The sequence below is a fragment of the Eriocheir sinensis genome, unplaced genomic scaffold (assembly GCF_024679095.1).
Source record: "Eriocheir sinensis breed Jianghai 21 unplaced genomic scaffold, ASM2467909v1 Scaffold734, whole genome shotgun sequence".
NCBI lineage: Eukaryota > Metazoa > Arthropoda > Malacostraca > Decapoda > Varunidae > Eriocheir > Eriocheir sinensis.
Window position 1 is genome coordinate 206,669 of NW_026112092.1, and position 20,839 is coordinate 227,507.

At 43.9% G+C, this 20,839-nt stretch overlaps 1 long non-coding RNA gene across 2 annotated transcripts; it reads left to right on the top strand.

The window, feature by feature from the left end:
- Positions 1 to 819: 819 nt before the first annotated feature.
- On the top strand, positions 820 to 20,831 carry LOC126994162 (uncharacterized). 2 transcript variants are annotated; one of them, XR_007748856.1, is made up of 4 exons: positions 820 to 1,264; positions 3,049 to 3,121; positions 6,772 to 6,823; positions 20,394 to 20,831. It is a non-coding gene; the product is annotated as an uncharacterized LOC126994162 (long non-coding RNA). The 2 variants fall into 2 exon arrangements; XR_007748855.1 differs by lacking the exon at positions 20,394 to 20,831 and adding an exon at positions 9,368 to 9,591.
- The last annotated feature ends 8 nt before the right edge of the window (positions 20,832 to 20,839 follow it).

The following is a 20,839-nucleotide window of genomic DNA, read 5'->3' on the forward strand; positions in this document are numbered from 1 at the left end:
GGTTAACTGGCTGACTGGTTGACTGACTGACTGACTTGACGTGGTTAACTGGCTGACTGGTTGACTGACTGACTGACTTGACGTGGTTAACTGGCTGACTGGTTGACTGACTGACTGACTGACTTGACGTGGTTAACTGGCTGACTGGTTGACTGACTGACTGACTTGACGTGGTTAACTGGCTGACTGGTTGACTGACTGACTGACTTGACGTGGTTAACTGGCTGACTGGTTGACTGACTGACTGACTTGACGTGGTTAACTGGCTGACTGGTTGACTGACTGACTGACAACGTGGTTAACTGGCTGACTGGTTGACTGACTGACTGACTTGACGTGGTTAACTGGCTGACTGGTTGACTGACTGACTGACAACGTGGTTAACTGGCTGACTGGTTCACAGTGATAGATAGATGGGCAGAGAGATGGAGAGAGACAGACAAACAGATACACGGATAGATAGATATAGACAGATAGATAGACACAGGTTAGTGCATGATAACAAATATTAATAGACCGATAGATACTGAGGTTATTGCACAGTGATAGATGGATAGATAGATATAGACAGATAGGCAGAGAGATAGAGACAGACAAACAGATAAGCGGATAGATAGATAGATAGATATAGACAGATAGATAGACACAGGTTAGTGCATGATAACAAATATTAATAGACCGATAGATACTGAGGTTATTGCACAGTGATAGATGGATAGATAGATAGATAGGCAGAGAGATAGAGACAGACAAACAGATAAACGGATAGATAGATAGATAGACAGAGAGAGAGAGAGAGAGAGAGAGAGAGAGAAGGAAGAGAAAATTATTAATATTTTGACCTTCCCCGCTCTGTCTCGCTTCTCATATCCTTCTGCACACTTTTGTACACTTTTCCACACTTACCCACGTCACCCTGCACACTTAAACACGTTATTATGCCCCGAGTTCAAGTGTTCTGAAGACTTAACTGATGCAAACTTTCCCTTCGTGTATCGTTTTCTCCTTTCGTTAATACTTAATAGCATAACCTGATCTTATATGTCTCCCCTTATCTGTTATTTTGAGCGTGTTTTTACCAGTGAACTTGCTCTATTTATCCGTCGTCAAGTTCTAAGGTTGTCGTGTATTAAAGTTCCAACACTATGATGACGTCACGGCCTCCATCTTCCCCGCGGTCTGTTGAGGGTGGCGACACAGCGCTGTATTTTTCTTGTTTTTTCAGGTTATTATAAAGTGCCAGGAAGCGCCATGGTGTGGGAAGGTAGGTGGATCCTTTGCCCTTATTTGGTGTTCAGGGACAGGAAATCAGGACGCGGAAAGAGGGGAAAATTGGAAAATCTGTTTCATGTGATGGTGGTGGTGGTGACGGCGGTGGTGATGGCGGTGGTGGTGGTGAGTGTTGATGGTGATGGCGGTGGTGACAATGGTGGTGGTGGTGATAACGGCGGTGGTGATGGTGGCGGTGGTGATGACGGCGGTGGTGATGGTGGTGGTGGTGACTGGTGTTGGTGGTGATGACGGCGGTGGTGATGGTGGTGGTGGTGATAACGGCGGTGGTGATGACGGCAGTGGTGACAGGTGTTGGTGGTGATGATGATGGCGGTGGTGATGGTGGTGGTGGTGATAACGGCGGTGGTGATGACGGCAGTGGTGACAGGTGTTGGTGGTGATGATGACGGCGGTGGTGATGGTGGTGGTGGTGATGACGGCGGTGGTGATGACGGCGGTGGTGATGGTGGTGATAACGGCGGTGGTGATGACGGCAGTGGTGACAGGTGTTGGTGGTGATGATGACGGCGGTGGTGATGACGGCGGTGGTGATGGTGGTGGTGGTCACTGGTGTTGGTGGTGATGACGGCGGTGGTGATGGCAGCGGTGGTGATGACGGCAGTGGTGATGACGGCAGTGGTGATGACGGCGGTGGTGACAGGTGTTGGTGGTGATGGCGGCGGTGGTGACAGGTGTTGGTGGTGATGACAGCGGTGGTGATGGTGGTGATGGCAGTGATGGTGGTGATGGTGATGGTAGTGTTGATGGTGGTGGTGGTGATGATGGTAGTGATTGGGGTCAGCCGCCATGTCCACTCCACCAATTCCACCTCCATTGACATCGGCAGCGGCAGTGATAGGTTAGAGTATTTGTTATCATTAAGGGATTATTGAAGAAAGGGTAGCCTAATTATTTATACATTTATCCCTAACTATTTGCGTGTTTTTCCAGAAATCAGATGTGGTTAGGTTAGATTAATTCATCTTTTTACTCATCTTTTCCGTTATTTTGAGCGCTTTTTACCATTTAACGTTCTATTTACTCAATGGTTAGGTTAGATTTGGTCAGGTTGCCTTGGTAAAAATGGGGCAGGCTTTGCACTGCTCCATTGTCACTGGTAGTTGGTGGGTGTATTTCTGGAGTTTTACCTGTGATATGAAGGTGATAACTCTCACTATATATAGATGTTAATTTTTTCCATATATGTATCATTAGCTTTAATGGGGACTGGATGGCCCCATACTTCTGCCTGCTAAATTTTCGGCTGGCCCCGGCCCGTGATTTTTATTTATTTATTTATTATAATATTGAATTGCATACGTACTTTTTTCAAACGAACTTTATCCCTTACAAACATTTGCTTACAAAAAATTGCATACGAATTTTATGCATGCGAACTATTTCCATACGTACTGTGGTCCTAGAATCATTATAAAGAGCGGAGCAATTCTTGTCTAAACCCTGTAATAGAATAAGTCTTTGTAGGTCACAGGAGGCCATAGATAAGGGAGGTTAGGTTCTCAGGTAATATTTCCTTTGTCTTGTTTCCCTGTTAGCTTTGAGGGTCAGGGTGGACCACTGGCCACATCCTCCTTGCCCTCTTGATAAACCTTTACTACTGTTACTATAGGTAATGCACTCTCTCTCTCTCTCTCTCTCTCTCTCTCTCTCTCTCTCTCTCTCTCATAAAAATAAACATTAAAATTCATGAAGGAATTTATTATTCCCAAAAAGACTCAGTGTTTATACAGTTCTCATTCCTAACTTAATTTGCAGACATAAGAAGAAGAGGAGGAAGAACAAGAGGAGGAGGAGGAGGAGGATGAATGGGACAAACAGGAATCAAATGGTGAGTGTTGTTAACTTTATAACTATTTTCCTTGTTCATCTTCTTGCACCAATTTTCTTCCTGCAATTGTTCCTTTTGTGCAAAATTCTCGGTCTTTTTTATTTCCATTTCCAGCTCTCAGTCTTCTCTCCTTCCTGTTAGTTCCTGCCACACAGCTGCCCTCGGTACAATGTCAGGTCACATTGCTGGGCAGAGTTGTCATATGAAAGGGACTCTGCCATCAAGCGTGACATGTTGTGGGAGCGGTTGTACAGAATAGTGAAGTCCCTGCCATATATAGGGTGGTCCTAATCATGACTGGGTTCAAAGAGAGGAGTGGGTTGGTTTGGAGTCAGTTGGTGGTCAGACCCTGGTGGCAAGGTGGCTCTTAGGGTCGTATTATGAGACATTTCGCCGCCCAAGAACACATATTTGACAAGGCTTTCGTAGGAGTTGTGGGCATTTCCTGGGGTAGTTTTATGACCCTGGTGGTAGTGTGACCCTTCCTCTGTACCATGAAGCTAAAGAAACACACATTTGTCAAGACTTTCATAGGAGTTTGGGGCATCTCCTTGGGTAGTTTTATGACCCTGGAGGTAGTGTGACCCTTCCTCTGTACCATGAACCTAAAGAAACACACATTTGTCAAGACTTTCATAGGAGTTTGGGGCATCTCCTTGGGTAGTTTATGACCCTGGTGGTAGTGTGACCCTTCCTCTGTACCATGAAGCTAAAGAAACACACATTTGTCAAGACTTCGAGCTTGTATGGGGTGGTACACAGGTGCCTTGAATGGACTCGCCCTAAAAACACTAGTAGGAAAAGCACCTCATGAAAGTGACACACAACTATATGGAAGTCTCAGGAGCATAACACACACACACACACACACACACACACACACTTTGAATATGTATGTATCTGGGTGGGTGAGTGAGTGTATATGTGTGTGTGTGTGTGTGTGTGTGTTTGGGAATATCATACTCCATTTCTTCCCATCCCATCCCTTCCCATGCCTTCCTTTCCATCCCTTCCCTTCCTATCCCTTCTCTTCCCCTTCCATCCCTTCCCCTTCCTAACCTTTCTCTTCCCTTAACTTCCCTTCCTTCCTTCCCTCCCTCCTCCTTCCCTAACCCGGTCTTCGCTGCCCATCCCATCCCTTCTCTTCCCTTCCCATCCCTTCTCTTCCCTTCCCATCCTTCTCATCCCTTCCCATCCCTTCCCTTCCCATCCCTTACCTTCTCATCCAATCCTTTCCCTTCCTTTCCCTTCCTTTCCCAACCCTTCCCTTTCCATCCCTTCCTTTTCCTTCCCATTCCTTCCCTACCCTTCCCTTCCCATCCCTTCTCTTCCTTCCCATCCTTCTCTTCCTTCCCATCCCTTCCCTTCCTTCCCATCCTTACCTTCTCATCCCATCCCATCCAATCCTTTCCTTCCCATCCTTCCATTCCCATCCCTTCCTTCCTTCCATTCCCATCCCTTCCTGTCCCTTCTCTTCCCTTCCATTCCATTCCATTCCCATCTATTCCATCATATTCAATAAATCTTTAACAGCTGGAAAAGTTCCGTCAGATTGGAAACTTGCAAATGTCACACCAATTTTCAAAAAGGGGGACAAGTCTCATCCAGGAAACTATCGACCAATTAGCCTGATATCGATTGTTTGTAAGTTAATGGAGACTATCATTCGCGACAATATGGTGAAATTTTTCGAAGAAAATAATATGATAAATAATTCGCAACATGGCTTCCGTAGTAAACGTTCATGTTTAACTAACTTACTTGATTTTTTTTCATTATATTTTTGAGGTATTCGATGAAAGCAGATCAGTAGATATCATATATCTGGATTTTCAAAGGCATTTGATAAGGTCCCCCACCAACGATTGCTCAGCAAACTATTGACGCACGGTATCTCGGGTAACATTCACAATTGGCTTGTGAACTGGCTCTCTGAGCGGAAACAGAGTAGTTCTAAATGGTGTTACATCTAACTGGCTCGACGTCAGAAGCGGCATACCTCAAGGATCAGTGCTTGGCCCCATGCTCTGCTTAATTTATGTTAATGATATCGATGATGGGCTCACTTGCAAAGTATCAAAATTTGCTGATGACACAAAAATTGCTAGTAAAGTAACTGCGACACTCGACGAAGAAGCATAACAATCAGATTGAGATCGACTTGCACGTTGGGCCAGTCAATGGCAAATTCGAAGGATAAAGTTCGTTTGCCATAAGTACGTAGAGTATAAAGTTCGTCATGTCAAAAGTTCGTAATGGGAAAAAATCGTAAAGGAAAAAAATCGTAAGCTTAAATGTTCGTCGTGCAAATGTTCGGTAGAAAGACGTTCGTACACGTAAAAGTTTGTATGGAAAACGTTCGTATGCAAATGTTAGTACGCAACTGTTCGTACGCAAATATCCGTCAGAGATAAAGTTCGTATGGAATAGAAAAAAACTTTGTATGGCAATAATTCGTATGGTAAAGTTCGTTTGATTCTAGGACCAAAGTACGCATGGAAATAGTTTGTACAGAGAGAGAGAGAAATGTGTGTGTGTGTGTGTGCATTTTTTTAACATAACTGGGGGACCAAAAGGTCTCCCCGTGGTGAAAAACTGGTCCAGTAAGAAACTTTTTAAGGTACTGGGCGACAAGATCTTTAGTCTTGAAATAATTCCTGGAGGCAGTGGCTCATCTTGTCAGTGTGTATTATTTTGCGTTAATGAGGGCGGTGGCGGCAGAGTGCAAGGTTATGATGTTGGTTGTTGGTAGCGGAGGTGATGGTGGTTGTCAGCAGGGTCGGCTCTTAGCGACACCCCCATTTTTCATGGGTTTCGGACAAAAATTCGTATAGAAAAGCTTCGTGTCGCAAGTATCCATAGCAACTCAGGGCCGCTTTCACAGTCGTTTTGTTTGTTTTGATCGTTACCAATGATCGCCGCTTTAAATTTCCACTCAAAACTGGCCGATGGGGAAGTGGCGGCTGCGGGGTTAGCCAGCCCGCACCCTACCACACACTCTCAACACCTTGCTTCCTCTGCAGCCGCCACTACCCCATTGGCCAGTTTCACGTGGAAAACTATAGCGTCGATCGGCGCCGTTTGGTAACGATCAAAACAAACAAACCGACTGTGAAAGCGGCCCTTATTGCCATACAAACATGCTCACAAACTTTTTCCGTCCGTACTACTTTACACACAAGAATTTTATCCCTGACGAACATTTGCGTACGGATAATTGCACATGATTTTTTTTCTATACTAACTTTTGTCGTTACGAATATTTTACATACGTACTTTATAACATACGAATATCTTCATACGAACTTTATAACGAACTTTTACTTAAGTATTTTTGTCAGATGAACTTAATCCCTGATGCAAATTTGCGTACAAACTTTTTGCTTACGAACAATTTCATACAAAACTTTTCCATACGAACTTTTGTCGTTACGAATAATTTACATACATACTTTATACCATACGAACTTCAGCGTGCGTACTTTTTCAGACGAACTTTATCCCTTACAAACATTTGCTTACAAACAATTGTGTATGAACTTTATGCATGCGAACTATTGTTGTGTTGAATTTATACAGTGAAGAGAATTTAGTATTTCCAAAAGCATGTTAATGTTTATACAGCCTATTAATCCTCACTTGATCTGCAGATACTGCCAGAAGAAGAAGAGGAGGAGGAAGAGGATACAGAGGAATCAGTTGGTGAGTGTCAATAATAATTCTTTCCTGTTTCTCCTCCTCCCTTTATCGTTATACTACCTCCTCTTAATTACATCTGTTCTCTGCCTAATCCTCCCTTCATTCTCTGATCCCTTCCTCTTCCTCCTCTCCTTTCCACAGTTGTTTCTTCTCTCCGTCTGTTGGTTCCTCCCATGGAGGTATAATGGCTGCTGGAGTCCACATCACCGAATCTCAGCTTCCATTAATTATGTTGAGCAATATATTAGCCACACACTCTCAACCCATCTCGCTTCCTCTGCAGCCGCCACCACCCCATAGGCCAGTTTCACATGGAAAACTATAGCATCGATCGGCGCCATTGGTAACGATCAAAACAAAGGATCCCTAAGTGCCGAAAGTCTGTCATAAGCAGCCTGAATTTACTAATTCACCCTAAAGTAACCTTACTCTGTCTTGAATGACCCTAAACTAATGTAATTCACTCTCATCTTACCTAAAACTACAGTTGAATTACCCTAAACTTGCCTTAAAATAATCCCCTAAACGTAATTCACTCCAAGGTAACCTGAATCTGACCTATCCTGACCTTACCTTAATATCCTAACCTTACCTTAACTTATCCTGACCTTACCCTTAAGTGAGGGTTTCAGGACGGTACAGAAATATATTTACAATAAATTCCCAAGTATTCAACAAGTGCCTCACTAAGCAAAGAGTAGTTGGCGTTTTTTTTCGACGAATTTGCTTATCACTCTCTTGACTGAAATGGGGGGGATATCATAGTGGACATAGAGGAGGGCAAGTCCGTTCAGGCGCTCTTGGCCAACGGTACTCCTCAAATAGGTTTTAAGCCTTTTCAATGCTGAGAAAGACCTCTCGTTGGAGACTGGAAGCGTCAACAGAGTTTTCAAGAGAATGGCGAGATTGGGGAACACGCTGGTGCTGGCGTGTGCCTGGGCTTCTTTGATAGTTTGGAAGACCAAAACAGATAATGCCCAGTGCCTTCACGAGTGTCAGGGATTCCATGTCGAGCTCGTAGAGCTTCTCCGCTTGAAGCACAGCCGCAACATCCGTTTCGGGGCCATTGAGGAGTTGCTTGAGCTGATCGAAGTGCGACAGGCACTGTGTCGTCGCCGAACCGACTCTTCAACTCAGCCAAGACGTGGTCCACGAATGGAATGTACACCGCCCGGCGGTAGCACTCCTCAGCATTCTCGCACGGAACATTTGATCGCTGGGTCTGTCGTCCACAGAGTCGTGGCACAGGGATGGTGTCATGCGATGACCCCACCTCTACCAAAAGCTCTTCCGCTTTCATGAACACATCGTGGAAATGATTCTCCACATCTGCTCTGAACTTGCCAAAAATGGTCTCGATGCCACGAATCGGGCATAGGCTGACACCAGGTCGCCATCTTTTCTCTGAAGAGTTCGGCTTGGCTTGAGAGTATGCGCCAATGTACACTCCACTACAACCAGTCCAACGAGAAAGCGGGGAACATGTATGGCGATGAGAAGGAGCCCAGCGGTGGCGTCAAGTTCTTCCTTGAGAAAAACATCAATGACAGGCAGAAATTCAACAAAAACCAGCACTGCGTCATGCCTCTCAATCCACCTGGTGGGGCACAGGGGAACAAGCTCTTCGCGCTTGGCCGAGGTAAGCTTGACAACCTCTGTGAAGCGGAGACAGTGCATATTTGAAGAATGAACGAAGTTGCACACCTCGGTCAGTGTTTGAAGAGCGATCTTCACTTCCTTGACGTCACGGCTTCGTCAGTACTAGATTCTGCCGGTGGTCAGAGCAGTGGATTGGCTTGGCCAGGGTGTACTTCTTCATGAGTACTGCGGCACACCCTTTGAATTTTCCCATCATGGCACTTGCTCCATCGAAACCAAGTCCCCTGCACTTGGCCATGTCCAATCCGAGGTCTTCAACGGTGCGCAAAAGGAGCCAGGCTAAACCTTTACCGGTGAGGCCTGGCGTGCACAAAGGCAAGGAAGTCTTCCCTTATTTCCTGATGATAGTGGCCTGCACTAAAATTCACTTTCTGCTTGCATGTGAGGAATGAGGTCACCCCATATCCGCCCCTGGGTTACGGGTATGTGGTACGTAACGTTGGGACCTGTTCGGGTAAGCCACGAGTGCGAATCTTTGCTTTCTATCCCCAGAGTAGTCCACTGTAAGTCAGATTATACTGCTCACTGTACCAGGAATTACCTTCTGAATAAAGCCTTGAACGTAATGACGACGCACTCTGCTCGTTTGAAAAGCTGTTATGAATGTTTGGGACAGGTTACTATGGTGGCTAGGTCATTACATACTCAAATCAGGACTAGGTTTTGGGAGACAGGTCAGGTCATTTTGTTGTAGACTTGTGATACTGGGCTGGACTGCACTGGGTACACCATCGCACGCTGAAGTTGTTGCGCACAATTTATAATGATATTTTTTAGGAGAGACGGGCTTTTTTTCATTATTGGTTCTTTTTTTTCTTGAACTGTTTACTGTAAAAAAAAAGTATGTTAATGTTTACACAGTTAATTGACACCGAACTTGATTTGCAGACACTACCAAACGAAGAAGAGGAGGAGGAGGAAGAAGACGAGGAACACAGGAGGGACCCATTGGTGAGTGTTAATTTATTTTTTTCTAAAATGGTTAACGAGCAATCAAGGAATTTTTATAATAAGGAGGGAAAGTGTGATGTTTTTTTTGTAGTTTTGTTAAGTTGTCGAGGGGGAGAAGGCCCCCATTAGATAGCTTACATTATAGCTGGTCTGTTTCATTAGGGGGGCCATGGGCTGGCCCCTATTAGGGGTTGAATGGGCAAAAGGCCCCACGAGGTAGCTTACGGTCTTGTTGGGCTGGTTTAGTGCGGGGGGTCCATGGCTGCCGGGGGTGTAATTCTCTCTCTCTCTCTCTCTCTCTCTCCATTATCTATCTTGGTCGCTTCCATTAAAATCTTTCTTATATTTTCTCCCTCTCAGCAACAGCTTTCTCCCTCTCTGTTCCGTCCTTCTTGGCTCGGGGGCCTCTTAAACAAGGCGTCACAGTGCAGGGAGGCGTTAACATGAGCCCAATCAGAGTGGGATGGACGCAGGAGAGGTTTGAATTCAATCTGGGTTTTGATGACACAATATTAACTATACCCAGGGAGTGGTATTATAATAAACTTTAGCTTCTCATGTCAACTATGTTCTGTATTTCTGAAGGTCAAAGAGGGGCAATCGGGTTCTAATGAGTGTTTCTTCATGTTCATGGTACAGAGGAAGGGTCAAACTACCACCTGGTCATAAAACTATACTCCTGGAAATGTCAAAGACTCCTAGGAAAGCCTTGCCAAATATGTGTTTCTTTATTTTATTTATTTTATTTTATATTTTTTACAATTCAATATTCTGATATCCAGCTATGTCGCTTTAACCCAGGGCCTTGGGTTCCTCCACCCCACTTATACGTTTTCCACTTGTACAAAAAGGTCTCCTTTTTCCAGTGATCATTCCCTTCCTAGTGCAGCAGCCAGCGTTGGTGGATATGCTATCCCAACCTGTCAAGGCGTGTATCTCAACAATTAATGAAGGGATTTGCTTCTCTTTCTCACAAAGTTATATTTCAACTTGAAACACGCAATCTATAGACAGTTATATGTATCCATGATAGTACCTTTACATTTATTAAACCTCTGCGGCAGTAGTTATCGGCGACACGAGCTTTGTGAGTGGTGACATTGGCACAGTGGACAGCATACCCTTGCTGGCACTCCTCATGATGTCATCAGTGTTATGTGAATGCCAAATTCAAGGCAGTTAACAACATATAGTTGATAGCAAGGAGCTCTGTCAATCCCACTTTGTTGGTGAGGCACAAAACTGTGAAGTAAACGCTTGGTGCATCCGCCCCTGAGGTCTGGCAGCGAACAAAGGGAACCCACGCCACCGTCTTCCACTTGTACAAACAGGGTGCACCAGGGCACCGATCACAAGCCAAACTTGTGATTACTTTTTGCTTGTGAATCAAAACACTAAAGTCAGGCACTCGTAAACCCATGCAGGTTCGGCAGACTGCTCCCGAGAGTGTCATCTGGCCCTCGCTCTGAAAAGGTTCCCCTCCCCTGACAAAAGCTGTACTTTTCCAAGCAAGATCTGTTGTGAATAGTATTGTAAAACTCTGTGCTGTAATATTAACCATGGCAATGCGACTATGTACTCCGCTCCTCTAAGACGTCTTAACCCATCTACTGCGATTGGCATGGATTTGGTTTTCACTGTTAGCCTGGTAACATATACTTCCAGGTCTTTCTCTGCCTCTGTGGTGGATAGTGGAGTGTTTCCCATGTGGTATTGGTGTGCTGGATATTCCCTCCCAAGTGCAGGACTTTACGTTTTTCTTCATTGAATTGTAGCAGCCACTTTTTGTTCCATTCCTGTAGCTTGGTGATGTCTTCTTATAGGAATTTCTGCACTCAAGGGGTTAACTCATGAATGAACTGACTAACTAACTAGCTGACTAACAGGGACCCTGGCTTCCATAAACTTCATATTAACCCAAGACTCTCAGCTCACTATTCTCAGGTGCATTCGCTTCCCACATCTTTATTTCCCAGTGCCAAAAAGGAGATCAATCGAGCTCTAATGGGTGTGTTTTTTAGGTTCATGGTACAGAAGAAAGTTCAGATTACCAGCAGGGTCATGAAACTACCCCTGGGAAAGCTTTGTTAAATGTGTGTTTCTCTTCATGGTACAGAGGGAGGGTTTAACCACCACCAGAGTCATTAAACTACCCCTAGGAATGAAAGCCTTGTCAAATGTGTGATTCTCTTCATGGTACAGAGGGAGGCCTAAAACTTTTACAAAAGCCATATCAAATCTGTGTGTTTAGGTTCATGGGTTCCAGGGTCACAAAACTACCCTGGAAATGCCAAAGACTCCACTGAAAGCCTTGTCAAGTGTGTGTGCGTGTGTGGTAATGTTTAATGATATGAACCTGCCCCTTCCCCATACCCCAGGTGAAGCAGGCAGTCTCCGACGGGTGTTCCTGGTGCCTTGCGTTTGGTGATGAATTAATATTCCAAGGGCACTGTAGTCTAGGAAGTCCTGTTGAGTCACTATTCCCTGGGAAACTAATTACCACAGGAGATTTTGTGGCCTCCTTGTAGTCAGTGGGCGTAAAGACAACTCCCTCGTTCATTGTTTTCCCCTCTGTGTGGCCAAAGGTACAGTCTTAGGCCATGTAGCATTAAGCCCTGGAAAAGAATGATGTGCTCCCTGACGCAGCTTTCCTTAGGGCTCAGGATCTTGACAGCAGGGCCGTGGCACCCTCAGAGGTTAACTGGCATGGTGGCGGCACGTGCCATCTTGGTAATGGCACAGATAATTCTCCTCTGTACCACGAGAGAGCAAGATGGATGCTGGAATACAATAGCAGATTATAATACCAAATAGAATATGTAGCAGGTAGAGTTACATAGCAAATTATAATACCAGGTAGAGTTAGATAGCAGATGAAGAAGATATGACCTAAATTATAGTGTACAAGTCTACTTTTTGAGCCTGAAAAAATCCCTCCATAACTATGGGTCCACTTCTATGGCTAGGATAAAATGTCAGCCTCAACCACAAGTATTTCCAGCTAAAACTTGTGTGCGCTGAACTTACTTGACCTATTATAGCACAGACTAATATATACGAATAATAATAACTGATAGAATGAATACTAATACTAATAAAAGTTCCGTCGAGTCCTACGAGTGTATCTTACTATGCTATACGGCAGTATCAGGGCACTATGGTATGGAGCTGTTGCCACTAATGTCTTTGCCTGGGTATTCTGAATCCTGGGAAGCTGGTTCTGACTGCAGATTTTGTGACCTCCATCAGGCATATAGGTGACTCCCTCATTAGTTATTGTATGCTGCACTTATGACCCTGGTGGTAGAGAGACACCCTCCTTCTGTACCATAAACCTAAGAAACACACGTTTGACGAGGCTTTCATGAAGGTTTGCAGCATTTCCAGAGGTAGTTTGATGACCCTGCTGGTAGTGTGACCCTGCTTCTGTACCATGAACCTAAAAAACACACTTTTGAGAAGACTTTTGTGGGAGTTCTCACCATTTCCAGGGGTAGTTTTATGACACTGGTGGTAGAGAGACCCTTGTTCTGTACCATGAACCTGAGAAACACTCATTTGAGAAGACTTTTGTTGGAGTTCTCGGTATTTCCAGGGGTAGTTTGATGACACCAGTGGTAGTTTTATTGATGTAGTGGTCAGTTCTGGTCCCTGTACAGGTTCTGCAATAAAAGTCCTGTGCCTTATTCCTTCAGAGCCATTGGTAGTGTCACCTTGAGAGGTTTAACCCGGTGGTAGCAGCGGGGATCATGTTTCTTAATGGTCCCTCCAAGCGAGAAAAATGAGAAAAAATCACCCCTCACACAAACCATTTCATAATATATATCAAAGCATTTGTGATCAGATTATGTATCATCTGTTTTGGGGGGTTTAAATCATGGCACAAATTTGGCCCGTCACTGCTACACGGTAAAGCCACAAATTTGGCCCGTCGCTGCTACACAATAAGCCACAAATTTGGCCCGTCACTGCTACACAATAAGCCACAAATTTGGCCCGTCGCTGCTACACGATAAGCAGTGGTTAGCACACTCGGCTCACAACTGAGAGAGCCCGGGTTCGATTCCCGGGTGGAGTGGAAAAAATTAGGTGGCTTTTCTGATACCCTACGCCCCTGTCCCCTGCCCACTAAACAAAACTTTCCAAACTACGTGTTAGCCCTGTGTACCCAAGCTCAGTGAAGGAGAGAGGTGCCAGTGACTCAGGATCACAAGTGCACTGATGAGCCTTGACAAGATAATGCATTGCTCATATGCTGTGAATACATTGTTGACGTAAGCGTACTATACTAATTGATAATTCTTGAGCGTAAGGGTGCTTGTTCGTATGCAAGATGTCATTCTGGTGCTAACTAACTCAGCTCCGAGTCACTGACATTTGGTCCTCAATGCATTACAGAGATTATTGACAATTGTTATGAGACTGTGGTGTGGATGCAATTATTTTGTCAGCCATTCCACTCAGGACATTGATCGCTATTCTGAGACGCTTCCGACTAAATGCCAAAAAAGAGGAAAATGTGTTCTCAGGAGTTTTTAGAGTTATGGGTACAGAAGCCTTGTCAGACTCCCACCAGGGTCAAAACACTAGCCATGGAAAGGCCCACAACTCCTACCAAAGCCATGTTAAGTGTGTGTGTGTGTGTGTGTGTGTGTGTGTGTGCTTGGGTGCAGAAACCCTTGATAACATGTAGGGATGTATCGCTATGGGTGGTATCGGCACATTTTAAGAGTACTAATGTACTTTCCTTTTTCTTCCCTTCTATGGGGGAACAATGAGTAGTGTTTTTTTTTTATTAACATTTGATATTGCCTTTTAGCTGCTGGAATTATTGTATAAAAAAATTAATGCAGAAGTATAGGTATCAGTCAAATATTGGGGTATCGGTATCGGTAAAAATTTTGGTATTGGTACATCCTTAATAACATGGACCATTCTCAGGCAGTTTAAATGCTGGGGCTGACCTCATCCTTATTTAATTGAGTCAATGATAACTCTAGGTGGTGCTATAGAACCATAATTACCGGTAAAAGTATACAGAATTATAATATCTGCCAAAATTAATACGTAAAGCACATACTGCACCATAGCTATACGATATATGACGATGATAGGTATCTATTTAATAATGATTGTATGCACCCCTGCTGTGATTACACTGTTAAAAATCTGCTGCAAGGCTTTGAGGCCTGTCACTAGTGGAGCCTGTGACCACATGTTGTCTGCAGACCCATTCATACGTTAGAGACAGACACACCAGTCGGCTGTGCTATTTGACGATGACTGAGGCCTTCACCGTCAAGGATAATGATGACTTTGTGGCGGTCTTGTGGGGTCTGCATTGCCACCAACTTGGGCATGTCTTTGGCCAGTATAGTAAGACAGTTTTGCTTCTTACATCAGCTATTTCTAAGGGCTAAAGAGGGGATCAGTTGGGTTGCAATGAGTGTTTTGTGGGGTTCATGCAACTGAAGAAGGGTTAGGCCAGCACCAAGGTTATAAAACTACCCCTGGAAATGCCCACAATTCCTAGGAAGGCCTTGCCAGATGTGTGTTTCATCAGGGTCATGGTACAGAGGAAGGGTCACACTACCACCAGGGCCACAAAACTACCCCTGGAAATGCCCACAACTCCTAGGAAATCCTTGACAAATGTGTGTTTCTATAGGTTCATGGTACAGAGGAAAGGTCACACTACCACCAAGGCCACAAAACTGCTCCTGGAAATGTTCAAAACTCCTACGAAAACCTTGGCAAATCTGTGTTTTTAGGTTCATGATACAGAGGAAGGATCAAACTACCATCGAGGTCACAAATCTACCCCTGGAAATAAAGAAAAAAACCATGAAAGGACAGAATTAGGATCAAACGACTTCAGTATAATCATTTCAAATAGTCTGTTTGGGTGTTGGACTCCCTCCCTCTCCTATGTTATCTATAGGTAATACATGAGAGGGAAAAATAAGTGTTGGGACTGTGCAAAGTATTACGAGTTAAACCGAAGTTTGGGTCCTCAAAGGTCGGTTTAGGGCCGTTTACAGGGCCAACCCGAGAAGTCTTGGGTCCCTACAGAGTTATTCATCCCAAACTCTGTAGGGACCAGAAACTTCTCGGGTTAAAACTCCTCCATCAAAGCGAGAAAAATGAAAAAATCATCACTCACGCAAACCATTTCATAATATATATCAACGCATTTGTGATCAGTTTATGCCCGGTATCATAAGACACTTTTGCTTCCCACATCAGCTATTTCAAAAGGCCAAAGAGGGGGTCAGTCGGGTTCTAATGAGTGTTTCTTGAGGTTCACGGTGCGGAAGAATGGTTAAACTACCACCAGGGTCATAAAACTACTCCTGGATATACCCACAACTCCGAGGAAAGCCTTGTCAAATATATGTTCTTGGGCGGCGAAATAATACGACCCTATGTATCATCTATTTTAGGGGGTTTATGTCATGGCAAAAATTTGGCCCGTCGCTGCTACACGGTAAAGCCATAAAATTGGCCCATCGCTGCTACTGGGTTAATTGTATTTTGACGCTTTGACCTCACACGGCACGGCTAGTCTAGTCTCGCATTGGCTGGGCTCCTGCGTGAGGACTAAGCCTGTATTGCACCCAGCAGCACATACATGGCAAGGCTTTCGGAGGAGTCTGGGGCATTTCCAGGGGTTGTTTAATGACCCTTCTGGTAGTGTGACTTCTGTACCATGAACAGAAGAAATGCACATTTGAGAAGGCTTTCGGATGAGTTTTGCGCATTTCCAGGGGTAGTTTAATGACCCTGGTGGTAGTGTGACCCTTCTTCTGTACCATGAACCTGAAAAACACATATTTGAGAAGGCTTTCGGATGAGTTTTGCGCATTTCCAGGGGTAGTTTAATGACCCTGGTGGTAGTGTGACCATTCTTCTGAACCTTGAACTTACCAAAACATTCAATAAGACCTAACTGACCTCATTTTTGGCCTTTGGAAATATCTGATGTGAGGGAGTGAGGCATCTAAGTATACCTACCTTAGTAACCTTTCTATAGCAGCTCTTAGGATGAAGATTCTGTACGTCAGTAAGGGAGGAAAATACATTCGTTGAAGGAGATTTTATACCTTAGGGAAGTGTCTGAAGGAGTGAGCTACTTAACCCATTGCGGAGGTTAGCTTGAAGAGGTGGAGGACTTCCTCTCTCCTGTTGAGTGCCTCATGGTGTGCCTGGTAATTAAGATTATCTAAATGTTCTTATTTATCATATAGTATTTTGTTCATCCTCTCTCTCTCTCTCTCTCTCTCTCTCTCTCTCTCTCTCTCTCTCTCTCTCTCCTCAATAAATCCTCTCAATAAATCTCCTCTCTCTCCTCAATAAATCCTCTCTTCTCAATAAATCCCCTCTCCTCAATTAATCCTCTCTCTCAATAAATTCTCTCTCTCTCTCTCTCTCACTCTCCTCAATAAATCTCCTCTCTCTCAATAAATCCTCTCTTCTCAATAAATCCCCTCTCCTCAATAAATCCTCTCCTCAATAAATCCCCTCTCCTCAATAAATCCTCTCCTCAATAAATTCTCTCTCTCTCTCTCTCTCTCTCTCTCTCTCTCTCTCTCTCTCTCTCTCTCTCTCTCTCTCTCTCTCTCTCTCTCCTCAATAAATCTTCTCAATAAATCCTCTCTCTTCTCAATAAATCTCCTCTCTCTCCTCAATAAATCCCCTCTCTCTCTCCTCAATAAATCCCCTCTCTCTCTCCTCAATAAATCCTCTCTCTCTCTCTCTCCTCAATAAATCCTCTCAATAAATCTCCTCTCTCTCCTCAATAAATCCTCTCCTCAATAAATCCCCTCTCTCTCTCCTCAATAAATCCTCTCAATAAATCCTCTCTCTCTCTCTCTCTCTCTCTCTCTCTCTCTCTCTCTCTCTCTCTCTCTCTCTCTCTCTCTCTATATATATATATATCCTCAATAAATCCCCTCTCTCCTCAATAAATCCTCTCTTCTCTCTCTCTCTCTCTCTCTCTCTCTCTCTCTCTCTCTCTCTCTCTCTCTCTCTCTCTCTCCTCAATAAATCCTCTCAATAAATCTCCTCCTCAATAAATCCTCTCAATAAATCTCCTCTCCTCAATAAATCCTCTCTCCTCAATAAATCCTCTCTTCTCAATAAATCCCCTCTCTCCTCAATAAATCCCCTCCTCAATAAATCCCCTCTATCTCCTCAATAAATCCTCTCTCTCTCTCTCTCTCTCTCTCTCTCTCTCTCTCTCTCTCTCTCTCTCTCTCTCTCTCTCTCTCTCTCTCTCCTCAATAAATCCTCTCTTCTCAATAAATCCCCTCCTCAATAAATCCTCTCTCTCAATAAATTCTCTCTCTCTCTCTCTCTCTCTCTCTCTCTCTCTCTCTCTCTCTCTCTCTCTCTCTCTCTCCTCAATAAATCCTCTCTCTTCTCAATAAATCTCCTCTCTCTCCTCAATAAATCCCCTCTCTCTCTCCTCAATAAATCCCCTCTCTCTCTCCTCAATAAATCCTCTCTCTCTCTCTCCTCAATAAATCCTCTCAATAAATCTCCTCTCTCTCCTCAATAAATCCTCTCCTCTCTCTCCTCAATAGATCCTCTCCTCAATAAATCCCCTCTCTCTCTCCTCAATAAATCCCCTCTCTCTCTCCTCAATAAATCCTCTCTCAATAAATCCTCTCTCTCTCTCTCTCTCTCTCTCTCTCTCTCTCTCTCTCTCTCTCTCTCTCTATATATATATATCCTCAATAAATCCTCGCTCTCTCCTCAATAAATCCTCTCTCTCTCTCTCTCTCTCTCTCTCTCTCTCTCTCTCTCTCTCTCTCTCTCTCTCTCTCTCTCTCTCTCCTCAATAAATCCTCTCAATAAATCTCCTCTCTCTCCTCAATAAATCCTCTCTCCTCAATAAATCCTCTCTTCTCAATAAATCCCCTCTCTCCTCAATAAATCCCCTCTCTCCTCAATAAATCCCCTCTATCTCCTCAATAAATCCTCTCTCTCTCTCTCTCTCTCTCTCTCTCTCTCTCTCTCTCTCTCTCTCTCTCTCTCTCTCTCTCTCCTCAATAAATCCTCTCTTCTCAATAAATCCCCTCCTCAATAAATCCTCTCTCTCAATAAATTCTCTCTCTCTCTCTCTCTCTCTCTCTCTCTCTCTCTCTCTCTCTCTCTCTCTCTCTCTCTCTCTCTCTCTCTCTCAATAACTCTCTCTCTCTCTCTCTCTCTCTCTCTCTCTCTCTCTCTCTCTCTCTCTCTCTCTCTCTCTCTCTCTCTCTCTCTCTCTGACACGGGTTCCGGACAAAAGTTCGTATAGAAAAACTTCATCTGGCAATAATTCGAAGGATAAAGTTCGTTTGCCATAAGTACGTAGAGTATAAAGTTCGTCATGTCAAAAGTTCGTAATGGGAAAAAATCGTAAAGGAAAAAAATCGTAAGCTTAAATGTTCGTCGTGCAAATGTTCGGTAGAAAGACGTTCGTACACGTAAAAGTTTGTATGGAAAACGTTCGTATGCAAATGTTCGTACGGAACTGTTAAACGCAAACATCCGTCAGAGATAAAGTTCGTATGGAATAGAAAAAAACTTTGTATGGCAATAATTCGTATGGTAAAGTTCGTTTGATTCTAGGACCAAAGTACGCATGGAAATAGTTTGTACAGAGAGAGAGAGAGATATGTGTGTGTGTGTGTGCATTTTTTTAACATAACTGGGGGACCAAAAGGTCTCCCCGTGGTGAAAAACTGGTCCAGTAAGAAACTTTTTAAGGTACTGGGCGACAAGATCTTTAGTCTTGAAATAATTCCTGGAGGCAGTGGCTCATCTTGTCAGTGTGTATTATTTTGCATTAATGAGGGCGGTGGCGGCAGAGTGCAAAGTTATGATGTTGGTTGTTGGTAGCGGAGGTGATGGTTGTTGTCAGCAGGGTCGGCTCTTAGCGACACCCCATTTTCATGGGTTTCGGACAAAAATTCGTATAGAAAAGCTTCGTGTCGCAAGTATCCATAGCAACTCAGGGCCGCTTTCACAGTCGTTTTGTTTGTTTTGATCGTTACCAATGATCGCCGCTTTAGAATTTCCACTCAAAACTGGCCGATGGGGAAGTGGCGGCTGCGGGGTTAGCCCAGCCCCTACCACACTCTCAACACCTTGCTTCCTCTGCAGCCGCCACTACCCCATAGGCCAGTTTCACATGGAAAACTATAGCGTCGATCGGCGCCGTAGGTAACGATCAAAACAAACAAAACGACTGAAAGCGGCCCTTATTGCCATACAAACATGCTCACAAACTTTTTCCGTCCGTACTACTTTACACACAAGAATTTTATCCCTGACGAACATTTGCGTACGGATAATTGCACATGATTTTTTTTCTATACTAACTTTTGTCGTTACGAATATTTTACATACGTACTTTATACCATACGAATATCTGCATACGAACTTTAGCAAACGAACTTTTACTTAAGTATTTTTGTCAGATGAACTTAATCCCTGATGCAAATTTGCGTACAAACTTTTTGCTTACGAACAATTTCATACAAAACTTTTCCATACGAACTTTTGTCGTTACGAATAATTTACATACATACTTTATACCATACGAACTTCAGCGTACGTACTTTTTTCAGACGAACTTTATCCCTTACAAACATTTGCTTACAAACAATTGTGTATGAACTTTATGCATGCGAACTATTGTTGTGTTGAATTTAGACAGTGAAGAGAATTTATTATTTCCAAAAGCATGTTAATGTTTATACAGCCTATTAATCCCTCACTTGATCTGCAGATACTGCCAGAAGAAGAAGAGGAGGAAGAGGATACAGAGGAATCAGTTGGTGAGTGTCAATAATAATTCTTTCCTGTTTCTCCTCCTCCTTTATCGTTATACTACCTCCTCTTAATTACATCTGTTCTCTGCCTAATCCTCCTTCATTCTCTGATCCCCTTCCTCTTCCTCCTCTCCTTTCCACAGTTGTTTCTTCTCTCCGTCTGTTGGTTCCTCCCATGGAGGTATAATGGCTGCTGGAGTCCACATCACCGGAATCTCAGCTTCCATTAATTATGTGGAGCAATATATTAGCCACACACTCTCAACCCCTCTCGCTTCCTCTGCAGCCGCCACCACCCCATAGGCCAGTTTCACATGGAAAACTATAGCATCGATCGGCGCCATTGGTAACGATCAAAACAAAGGATCCCTAAGTGCCGAAAGTCTGTCATAAGCAGCCTGAATTTACTAATTCACCCTAAAGTAACCTTACTCTGTCTTGAATGACCCTAAACTAATGTAATTCACTCTCATCTTACCTAAAACTACAGTTGAATTACCCTAAACTTGCCTTAAAATAATCCCCTAAACGTAATTCACTCCAAGGTAACCTGAATCTGACCTATCCTGACCTTACCTTAATATCCTAA